Here is a 12,396-nt window from a genome sequence, read left to right as displayed (position 1 = left end):
GACCCCGGAGCCCCCCCGCACCGCCTTGTCCCGCCGGTAAGAGAGGTGGTTTAATCCACGCCAGCGAGACAGGCATTCTAGCAGCGGGACTTCGGCCCATCCGGGCCGGAGAATCGCCGGGGGGGGGGGCCCGCCAACCGGTGCGGCGCGATTCCCGCCCCCGCTGCATATCCGGTGCCGGAGAATTCGGCAACCGGCGGGGGCGGGATTCACGCCAGCCCCCGACAATTCTCCGACCCGGTGGGGGGTCGGAGAATCTCGCCCCTGGTTTCACTTCCAAGTTTCAGTAAATGTGCTACTTCTGTCCACACTAATGGGCTTTATTAACAGAAATATTACACTTTGCTTTGAGTGATAACTATTTTCTCATTTTAAATTAAAACCATGTTATGACACCCTGGGCTAGTGCGCAGTTAATTCCAGCACCACTTGACCCGGAGTCGCAACGCAGATGAAATTAGATATTATATTAATACTCATGGCTTTGGTTGAGTTCAATTGATGACAGTCACCAGGTTTGTAAATTTAAACACAAGGAACCTTTTATTATCAACAGTAATTACAAGTAAACTGCCATAAAAATGAAACTAATTGTCCAATAGCCCTTTCCCAAGCCCCCCTTTCTAACTACCCCACTCTCTACACATATGTGCAGACAAACAACACAGAGGGGAAAGCATGGTTGAAAGGTAAAGTAAATATTAATAACATAAAAGGAGAAGGCTCTTTGATGATAACTTTGATGACTATGGATGATAATGGCATAGTGTAGTTTAGATGGCTTTTGTTTCGGTGCAACATCGTGGGCCGAAGGGCCTGTACTGCGCTGTACTGTTCTATGTTCTATGTTCTATGATTCACATGTTTTTCAGTTAGTTTCTTTCTTAAGGTTAAGCCCGTCAGTTGGGTACTCCCTTTTCCTTCAGCTTGTAATGATTTTCACTGCAGACTCACAGAGGCAATAGGCAACCAGCAGCAGAGAGAGGGAGAAACACAGCTCCTCTTCCTCTGAGGGTCTAGAGGTTTCAGGCAGGCTGTCTCCAAAAGAATCACTTGGCAGGAACCAATCACTGACTGTTGTCAGGCAGAACACAGTCCCTGGGCAACCCACCGGCTGCTAGTAAGCCAATTAAATCAACTTCCTCCAAAACCAGTTCCTAAGATTCACTCGGCACTGACATGTCTCATTTCTCCTCTCCAAAATACAAAACATAGAAACATAGAAAATAGAAGCAGGAGGAGGCCATTCGGCCCTTCGAGCCTGCTCCACCATCCATTATGATCATGGTTGATCATCAAGTTCAATACCCTGATCCTCCCCTTCCCCTCATATCCCTTGATCCCTTTATCCCCAAGACCCACATCTAATTCCTTCTTGAAATTACACAATGTGTTGTCCTCAACTGTATTCTGAAGTAGTGAATTCCACAGATTCACCACTCTTTGGGTGAAGACATTTCTCCTCACCTCAGTCCTAAAAGGTTTACCCTTTATCCTCAAACTATGACCCCTAGTTATGGACTCCCCCACCATTGGGAACATTCTTTTTGAATCCACCCTGTCTAATCCTGTTAGACTATTATAAATTTTTATGAAATCCCCTCTCACTCTTCTAAACTCCAATGAATACAATCCTAACTGATTTAATCTTTCTTCTTATGACAGTCCCGCCATCCCTGGAATCAACCTGGTAACCCTTTGCTGCACTCCCTCCATAGCAAGAACATCCTTCTTCAGATAAGGACACCAAAACTGCACACAATACTCCAGGCGTGGCCTCACTAATGCCCTATATAATTGCAGTTTATCATCTCTATTCCTGTCCTCAAATCCTCTTGCTATGAAGGCCAACATACCATTTGACTTCTTTCCTGCTGCTGTACCTGCGCGCTTACTTTCAGACCAAACCAACTGTCCTGGAAGCACTCTTCTGCTTAAAATCACATTCCAATTATGGATTCGCGGACCAACAATAATCAAACAAAAGAAAAGAAATAGGAACAAAAAAAAATAAACAGGGAGGGCGGCACGGTGGTTAGCACTGCTGCCTCAGAGCACCAGGGACCCCGGTTCAATTCCAACCTTGGGTGGCTGCCTGTGTGGAGTTTGCACGTTCTCCCCGTGTCTGCGTGGGTTTCCTTAGGGTGCCCTGGTTTCCTCCCACAGTCCATAGATGCACAGGTTAGGTGGATTGCCCCTAAGTGTCCAGTGATGTGCAGGTTTAGTTAGGGCAGGGTGGACAGGGGAGTGGACATGAGTAGAGTGCTTATTGGAAGGGCTGGTGCAAACTTGATGGGCCGAATGGCCTCCTTCTGCACTGTTGAGATTCTATGATTTTATCGGCTCGATCCAATGGCCACACTGTGCCTGAGAAGCAGCTTGCCGCAGACGCATTGAGGCTGATAAAAGCTGGGAGATCCCTCCACCGGGATCTACTCGGCTCGCAATGCCTCGCGAGATCCAATGCGATCGCTGCGATGCAAATCCCACCCGTTGTGGGCGGCATCAGTTTTCGGCAAATCTGCATATTAGAGCGAGACAGCGAGCCTCACTCTGATGTGCAGATTCCAGAGGTAGCTGAGACTTTGGGATTCATCCCCTTCGCCTCACAGACCGTGGATGTGTGCCGTTCAGCACTGGTCCCCACACACTGGGAACAAATGGAATGCTCTCGTGGGGGTCTCCTAGGGGACTGGAGGCACCCAGCTGCATGCCCCTTGGGCAGGGTGGTGCCACCTGAGCACCCTGGAAATGCCACCTGGGCGCCAGAGTTGCACAGTCAAGGTGCCCAGGTGACACTGCCAGCTGGTATGGGCACTGCTCAGGTGGTGGTGCCAAGCTGGTGTTTTTAGCAGGCACGCATTTGGGCTGAGGGACACCTGTGTTGGTGTTGGTGAGGGTACGGCGGCGGGTGTCTCCCATAGGGAGGGTATGCTGGCAGGTGACTCCTATAGGGAGGGTATGGTGGCGGGTGACTCCCATAGGGAGGGTATGGCGGCAGGTGTCTCCCATGGGGAGGGTATGGTGGCGGGTGACTCCCATAGGGAGGGTATGAAGGCGGGTGATTCCCATGGGGAGGGTATGGTGGCGGGTGACTCCAATAGGGAGGGTATGAAGGTGGGTGACTCCCATAGGGAGGTGATGGTGGCGGGTGACTCCCATAGGGAGGGTATGAAGGCGGGTGACTCCCATAGGGAGGGTATGAAGGCGGGTGACTCCCATAGGGAGGGTATGAAGGCGGGTGACTCCCATAGGGAGGGTGTGGTGGCGGGTGTCTCTCATAGGGAGGGTATGAAGACGGGTGACTCCCATAGGGAGGGTATGAAGGCGGGTGACTCCCATAGGGAGGGTATGGTGGCGGGTGACTCCCATAGGGAGGGTATGAAGGCGGGTGATTCCCATAGGGAGTGTTTGGATACAGAAAACTCACCCCAACCAGAGGGGAACTGACATGAAAATCTGTTATTTGACTGTCAGGATAAGTTGTCTGAATCAGTTTCAGCTGAAATAGCCAAGCAAACATCATAAAATGTGTTCTCAGTTCATGTCTTAGTCTTACCCAGCAGGAAGTTACATTAATACATTGCCCCTTATGAACTCAGTAACTCTTTAAGTGCTTTGCCAACAGTCAAGCATTTGCTAACATGTAGCTGATTTGTGCACAGCAAGCTCCCACAAACAGTGGTGTAATAATGGCCACATAATGTCTTTCTGTGATGTTGAGTGAGTGATAGATATTGGCCAGGACACCGAGAGAACTCCACTGCTCCTCTTTGAATCAATACAATGGGATCTTTTATGACCAGGCCTGGGTTTAAAGTTTGGTCTGAATCACATCACCACTGACAATGCAGCACTCTCTCAGTACTGTTCTGGACCGCCTAAATTATGTCAGCCACTCATACTCAGAGGTCCAGATCTTCCCGCCCGCGGTTGGTTGGAGATTGGAACATGTGCTCTGGGATCACACAGACGCCCTGCCACTGGGGATTACCTGGGGAGTTTGAACTTTCTATGGGCAATTCTCCTGTTCTCCAGGACGGTCCAGAGAAGACTCCAGTTTTGAATTAGTGTTGGAGATTTCGGATAGTTGCAGACTTACTGACCTGGGTAATTCACCAGGAAATGTTGGAAAGGAAAAAACTGACTCCCCAAACCCATCATTCACACTGACTCCTAAACAATCACAGTGACCCCTAATCACACACTTACCCTAATGAATTCCCCCTCAATCCTCAACTAGCCACTCCCCCCCCCCCCCCCCCCGCCCGCCCATCCCCCTGGCCCCTAGAATCCCCACAATCCCCTGATTTGCCCGACCCAACCTGGCTAGCCCCATCACCTTGCTCCCCCCATGACCCCTGACCCCTCTCCCCACTCGACTTGACCCGACTAGCCCAACACCCGAACAATCCACCCGACCCAATCCAACGGCACCCTCGGAACAACTTACCTGTTTACTCACTTTGCCACCCAACGCACCTTGCCCACCTCACCCATTCATCCACCTCACCCACCCACACCCTGTCGGCCTAGGCGTTTACCATGCTGTGCCCAGCTGCCACTTGCCCAGGTGGCATCACAGATATTAAAATGGGACGGACAAAACCTGGGGGGAAACAGGCAGTCTCTCAGGTGGTAGGGCTTATTAAGTTTGATTTACGGGGTACAACTCATTTGTGATAAGTCCGCAGTCGTGATTTATCCAATAAATCATTTGGTTCGCATTAGACCCAACCATCAGGCAAGATTGAACACTTCAGGTACAAACACATGAACCTACGAATTAGAAACAGGAGGAGGCCACTTGGCCCCTCGAGCCTGCTCCGCCAATGGTAAATTCAAAACATTTCTTGACAGTTAAAAAGTATCAAGTTAAAAAAGTTTCAATTAACTGTGTAAGGAAAAGGCTTAACTTAACGGGCTGAATTTTCCACTGCTGGCGGCGAGAGGCAGGGAATCCAGCGTCGGGCAGAGAAAAGGATCGGCGTTCCGGGAATCCAATCCCCATGGCTGGCGTCGGGATCGAGGTTTGCGCCTTGCGCCCGCGGGAGGATGCAGGTGTCCATTAAGACCCATTTGTATCCTATTAACGGGCCGGCGCACCATATTGTCTGGGCCCTGGTGATTCTCCAACCCCACTGGGCCGGGAATCATGTGGGTGAGAATTGGTGCAGACCGTGACAAATGTGGCCCAGTCCCGGTGGACCTCTTGGTGGGCCATGGGGATAACTTATTAAGGGAAATGTCCCCAAAGCACATTGGAGGGCCCCCCTCCCCCCCCCCCCAATACCTGCCCACCCCACTCCCCCCAACCCCACCCCCACCTGAGACCCCCCAGAAAAGGCACCACTGCCTGGAGGTCCCCCAGAAGAGATATTCCCCAGACTGGTTTGAGAGACACATTGTACAATTAGCATATTCAGAAGTAAAATTGTGTTATTAATTAAAAGTGTGTTAAATTCATGAAACATGACGGACTCCGTTACAGATTATATTACCAGCCTTACTTATACATTTATAGATAAAATACTTATTCTTCAGATGTATAACAATAGGGGATCACTAATTCGGATGATTTACAGTTGTTAAAATGTCTTCTCGATTAGTTCCAAATGGCTTCTTGACCACGTTCGTTGACAATACTAAATAACATATTGAATCAGTCTACAAAATGGCCAGGTCATCAGAAAATTTATTATTTTAAAACAATAACATTGGTTGGTGAACCCCATGACAGGATTTGAAGAACATATCTATGCTTGCATTTCAGTCAAACCTGTAGCTGTCGATTCAACGACAGATTAAACAACTCCCCCTGGGCATGCTCACAGAGCAGTTCAGTCTTTTTAAAAAACCATCATTATTCAAACACAAATATCTTTTCTTTATTCATTCATGGGATGTGGGTGTCGCTGGCTAGGCCAGGATTTATTGCCCATCCCTAATTGCCCCTGAGGAGGTGGTGGTGAGCTGCCTTCTTGAACCGTTGCAGTCTATATGGCGTGGGTACACCTACTGTGCTGTTAGGGAGGAAGTTGCAGCATTTTGACCCAGTGACAGTGAAGGAACGGCGATATATTTCCAAGTCAGATGGTGTGTGACTTGGAGGGGAAGTTACAAGCGGCGGTGGTCCCATGTTGGTAGAGACTGTGGGTTTGGAAGGTACTCTCTGAGCAGCCTTGCTGCGTTGCTGCAGTGCACCTGCTGTCACTGTGCATCGGTGATGGAGGGAGTGATTTTTAGCTCATGGCTGCTTGTGGGATATTGCTGTGTGTAAATTGCCTCCCATGTTTCCTTCATTGCAGCAGTGGCTGCAACTCTGAAGAACATTGTTGGTCATGAATTATTGAAGGAGGATAGTCTGTAGCCTAACAGTATCCTCCTCACTATCAACAACACCACCAATTTTTGGCGTCTCTGCAAACTTACTAATTATACCTTCTACATTCACGTCAAAGTCATCAATGTACACAACAAACAGTAAGGGTCCCAGCTCCGATCCCTGTGCTATCCAGCTGGTCACAGGCTTCCAATCACAAAGGCAACATAACAAGCCAATTTTGGATCCAATTTGCCTTGGATTCCATGGGACCATGGGTCCTTTTGGGCTGGCCTTCAATGTGGGCCTTTGTTTAAGGCCTTACTGAAGTCCATGTAAACCACATCAACTGCACTACATTCATCAATATATTTACTTATCTTTTCAAAAAACTCAATTAAATTAGTCAGACAGGATCTCCCACCAACAAATCTGTGCTGACTATCCCTGACCAATTTCTGCCTTTCCAAGTGTCCTCAAGAATTTTGTCCAATAATTTTCCTACCATTGGGCAGCACGGTAGCATTGTGGTTAGCACAATTGCTTCACAGCTCACGGGTCCCAGGTTCGATTCCCGGTTTGGGTCACTGTCTTTGTGGAGTTTGCACGTTCTCCCTGTGTGTGCGTGGGTTTCCTCCGGGTGCTCCGGTTTCCTCCCACAGTCCAAAGATGTGCGGGTCAGGTGTATTGGCCATGCTAAATTGTCCTTAGTGTCCAAAATTGCCCTTAGTGTTGGGTGGGGTTAATGGGTAATGTGGAGAGTGTGGAGGTGTGGGCTTGGGTACGGTTCTCTTTCCAAGGACCAGTGCAGACTCGATGGGCCAAATGGCCTCCTTCTGCACTGTAAATTCTATAAATTATATTGATGTTAGACTAACTGACCTGAAATTACTTGGCTTATCCCTGCTGCCTTCTTGAATAAAGGTACTGCATTAGCTATCCCCCAGTCATCTGGAACTTCACCTGTGGCCAGCTAATATTCAAATATTTCCATCGGGGCCCCAGCAATCTCCTCCCTTTCCTCCCAAAGCAGCCTGGGATACATCTCAACAGGACACTTCCGCACCTATATGCCCACTAAAACATCTAATACCTCTTCGTTGTTAATCTTAATGTACTCCAGGCGTTCACCGTCCCAACTGAAATTTCTAGCTACCATGGGTGGGATTCTCCGTCGGCCGAAGCCGGAATCGTGCAACATGATTGGGCGGAGAATCGGTTCCGATGCCCTGATTTCACGCCAAATCGCAATTCTCCATCGCCTCGACAGCGGCGTCAACGCGGTCCGGAAGGCACGTACAGTAAACACCGTTTGCATATCATTAGCGAGCCCGGCCTGGTACTTTCCAGGCCCTTTCCGGTTCTCCGGCTCTGTTGAGCCAAGCTCCCGACCGCGAGGTTCACTTGTGCTTTTAAAAATCGCGAAACCGGCATCATGGCTAACGAGGGAGAGAGAGAGTGGGTTCGGGAAAAGTCCAACATCACCGTAGTTTGCTGACCGGGGGGGCTTCTGCCAGGGCCGGGGGGAGTAGCAGGTGGGCTGTGGATCGGGTTGGACGGGCATGGAGCACCATTGCCGCGGCCTGCAAGGCAGCCATGCAGCTGCGCACGCCACTGACTGCCCGCTGTGAACCTAGGGCCATGGGGCGTATGGGTGTCCCCCCAGGGCACCCCCCCAGGTGCCCTCTGGTCCCAGGCGACCCATAAGCTGTATGGGTGAGCTCCAGTGCAACCAGTGCCATCTTGCTGGCTGGGATGAGTGTGTGTGTGGGGAGTGTAATGTGCATGTGCGGCTGCAGCTTGTCAGCCTCCTGAGTGTCAATCACGGACCCGGCGAATCCCTCACAGTTTTTTCATTGGAATCGATTGTGTTCCACGTGCCACCGGTGATGAATGTGATATAAAATAGTTACTTCAGAGATACTAGTTAATGTAATGTAGAAATAAGCCACTTTGATTCTGGCAGTTAGGGACAAAGGGATTTGAGACCGCATGGAAAAAGCAGGAAGAGGTGTGTCTATGAGAGTGATGCTGCATTGATAGGGGCCAGAGAAAGGGATTGGAAGTGAGCCAATCAGAATAGATCAAACAGGTCAGGAGGGATATAGGCTGACCTATGGGCGTCGAGTATGTGAAACTTGATACCATTTGAATTGATTTGCAGAGATCCCTTTGTTTCTTTGTTCATTCGCTTTCTGGAGTATAGGAGACTGGATGTCTCTTATGTTTCTGTAAGATGAATCAAACTTGCAAGCTAAATAAATAACTTCTTTTTACATGCAAATCCATCTCAACTTTTATTGAGGCCAGACTGACGGAGAAAGAAATTTGGGAATCAACACCGGTGCTAGCCCCCAGGTCCATGTTCGGTGCCAGGTTTGCTGTCGCCGAAGTCCACGAGTCCTGCCCCAGCGTCAACACTTCGGGTCAGATTCTCCGCTTGCCGACGGCAAAATCGCATTCGGCGATCGGGCCCCTTTTGAAGCCAAAATCGGGGGCGGGGCTGCCCCCTCCAAAACGACATGATTGGTGAGTATGTCGCATGCCGTTGGGATGGCCTCAGGGCTTCACCTGAAGGCCCACGCCTAATGCTCCGCCCCCGATGGGCCGACTTCCCGACGGCGTGGGACACGTGTGCTGTCCAAGGGGGGCACTATCTGGCAGGCCGGGCCTTTGCATGGCCGGCGCAATATTGTATGGCGCAACCGCTGCAGGCCGTCGTCGTGAGCACGCGCAGCCGCGGACCCGGCAATTCTCCGGCTGTTTCTGTTGGGAACGCTGGGGGATTTACATGGCGTGGCTGCTAGTCCCTCACCGGGCAGAGTATCCCGGGGTGGCGCCGACCTTTCCATCGTAAAACTAGACACTTCGTCCAGACGTAGCCTCCAAAATCGGAGAATCCAGCCCTTAGTTTCAGGAACGGAGAATCACACCCTTAGTGAATAAAGGGGAAAAATATCCATTTACGATTTCACCCACGTCCTCCGGCTCCACGCACAGATGACCCCTTTCGTCCCCAGTGGGCCCCACTCTTTCCCTGGTCACGGTGTTGGAGCAGGAAATTTCTATGTCCAAGAGTGAATTTCATGTAATTTGCTGTGAAATTGAACACGGGCTGTAATGCTGAATGTGGTGTCTCCTGAGGCCTCACTTTGTTCAATATTATTTTAATGAGAACAGCTGCAGCTGCAAAGAGCCACTGATGATATTTGTTAATTTTGATTTTGTTTTATGCTGATGGTTTCGTACTTAACTGCAGCATTTAGTTTGGCACTCATCCAAGGAGAACAAGACGGTGTGCACAACACCTGATGTGGTAACGTGATCTCAGGTAGGACAGTGACAATCGGTTTTAGCGTCGCAAGCTAGATTTACAGAAATAAGGGGCGGGATTCTTCGGTCGCTGGCCGGCGCCAAAATCGCGTTCGGTGATTGGCCAGAGAATCCCCGCGATGCTCCGCCCCCTCCAAAGCAACGTTCTCTAGGAGTACGGCGCACGCTGTACCAACGGCGTTTCCGACGGCGTCGATCATGTGTGGTGTCATCCGTCGGGATCTCGGCGTGGCGGCTACGGACTCAGCCCAGCGCCGCCGCAGTCGGGGGAGGCCCGATCTGCGGGCAGGGGGGACTTTATCAGGGGTTGAGGCACTGCTGGGGGATTGGTCCGGGGCTCGCGAGCCGGCCAAAGCGGGGGTCACTATTTCGCAGGCCGGGTCCGCAGCGGCCGGGGCCATGTTGCGCAGCGCGGTCACCGCGCGCATGCGCGGCCAAGGACGTGGCAATTCTCCGGGCTATATCGGCAGCTAGAGCCGGGTGCTATACGCTGCCGACATACTAGCCCCCAGCTACATGGAGGATCGGTGGCCATTTTGCCACCGTTCCCACGCCGGCGTGAGGACATAGCCTCACAATTGGAGAATCCAGCCCACAGACCTTTGATAGTGTAGTGGTTGAGTTACTGGACTAATCGCATTCGGCGATTGGCCGGAGAATCCCTACGATGCTCCACCACCTCCAAAGCAATGTTCTCTAGGAGTACGGCGCACAACGTACCAACGGCCTCAGGCAACCCCGCCGATGCTCCGGCCCCATGTAATCTAAACGCCTAGGCCAGTAATCCAGTGTACATGATTTCCCATAGTATCTAATTCCCATCTCGAAGGACAAAGGCAGCAGACACATGGGAACACCATAACCCGGAGGTTCCCCTCCAACTCACTCACTATCCTGATTTGGAAATATATCGTGTTCCTTCACTGTCATCCAGGTCAAAATCCTCTCACAGCACTGTGGGTGTACCTACACCACACGGGACTGCAGCGGTTCAAGAAGGCAGCTCACCACCACCTTCTCGAGGGCAATTAGGAATGGGCAGCAAATCTTGCCCTAGCCAGGGAAACCCACATTCTGGGAAAGATTCTTTTTTAATACTTTGTATGGTTTGGAATCAGGGGCGAAATTCTCCCGAAACGGCGCGATGTCCGCCGACTGGCGCCCAGAACGGCGCCAATCAGACGGGCATCGCGCCGCCCCAAAGGTGCGGAATGCTCCGTATCTTTGGGGGCCGAGCCACAACATTGAGGGGCTAGGCCGACGGCGAAGGAATTTCCGCCCCGCCAGCTGGCGGAAACGGCCTTTGTTGCCCCGCCAGCTGGCGCGGAAATGACATCCCCGGGCGGCGCATGCACGGGAGCGTCAGCGGCCGCTGACAGTTTCCCACGCAAGCGCAGTGGAGGGAGTCTCTTCCACCTCCGCCATGGTGGAGACCGTGGCGGAGGCGGAAGGGAAAGAGTGCCCCCACGGCACAGGCCCGCCCGCGGATCGGTGGGCCTGATCGTGGGCCAGGCCACCTTGGGGGCATCCCCCGGGGCCAGATCGCCCTGCGCCCTCCCCAGGACCCCGGAGCCCACCCACGCCGCCTTGTCCCGCCGTTCAAAAGGTGGTTTAATCCACGCCGGCGGGACAGGCAATTTATCGGCGGGACTTCGGCCCATCCGGGCCGGAGAATCCAGCGGGGGGGCCCGCCAACCGGCGCGGCCCGATTCCTGCCCCCGCCGAATATCCGGTACCGGAGACTTCGGCAACCGGCGGGGGCGGGATTCACGGCAGCCCCCGGCGATTCTCCAACCCGGCGGGGGGTCGGAGACTGATGCCCATGAATTCAGTTTTTATAAAATATTTGTTTATAAATTTAGAGTACCCAAGTATCTTTTTCCAATTAAGGGGCAATTTAGCGTGGCCAATCCATCTCATCCGCACATCTTTGGGTTGTGGGGGTGAGAACCGCACAAACACAGGGAGAATGTGCAAACTCCACACGGATAGTGACCCAGAGCCCGGATTGAACCCGGGTCCTCAGCGCCGTGAGGCAGCAGTGCTAACCCCTGCGCCACCGTGCCGCCCTCAAATTCAGTTTATAAAAATAAATGAATCTGGAAGCAAAAACTTTAGTATCAGTGAAAATGACCACTAACCTATTGTTGTGTTGTAAAAACCCTGAATGGTTCACTAATGACTTTCAGGGAAGGAAGCCTCACTTTGTCTGACCCATACACGGAGTAGTGGGTGACAGAACAAAAGAAACATTTCACCACAACAACAACAATTTATATTGATGTTGTGCCTTGAACATGATGAAATGTCACTGTCTGTGCGGAGTCTGCACGTTCTCCCCGTGTCTGCGTGTGTTTCCTTCGGGTGCTCCGGTTTCCTCCCACAGTCCAAACCTGGGCAGGTTAGGTGGATTGGCCGTGCTAAATTGCCCTTAGTGTCCAAAAGGTGGGATGGGGTTACTGGGTTACGGGAATAGGGTGGAGGTGTGGGCCTGGGTAGGGTGCTCTTTCCAAGGGCCGAATGGCCTTCTTCTGCACTGTAAATTCTATGATTTTACACTGGAGCCTCATAAAATAATGTATGACTCGGAACCATATGAGGAGATTTAGGTCAGGTGACCAGAACTGGATCAAAGAGGTAGGTTTTTAAGGAGTGTCTCAAAGGAGGAAAGCAAGGTAGTCAGGACGGTGTAGTGAAGTGTAATAATCCCTACAAGACCCACAGGGACGGCTTGATTGATC

This window comes from Scyliorhinus torazame, chromosome 8, assembly GCF_047496885.1.
Source record: "Scyliorhinus torazame isolate Kashiwa2021f chromosome 8, sScyTor2.1, whole genome shotgun sequence".
Lineage (NCBI taxonomy): Eukaryota > Metazoa > Chordata > Chondrichthyes > Carcharhiniformes > Scyliorhinidae > Scyliorhinus > Scyliorhinus torazame.
Note: the sequence above shows the minus strand (reverse complement) of the source record.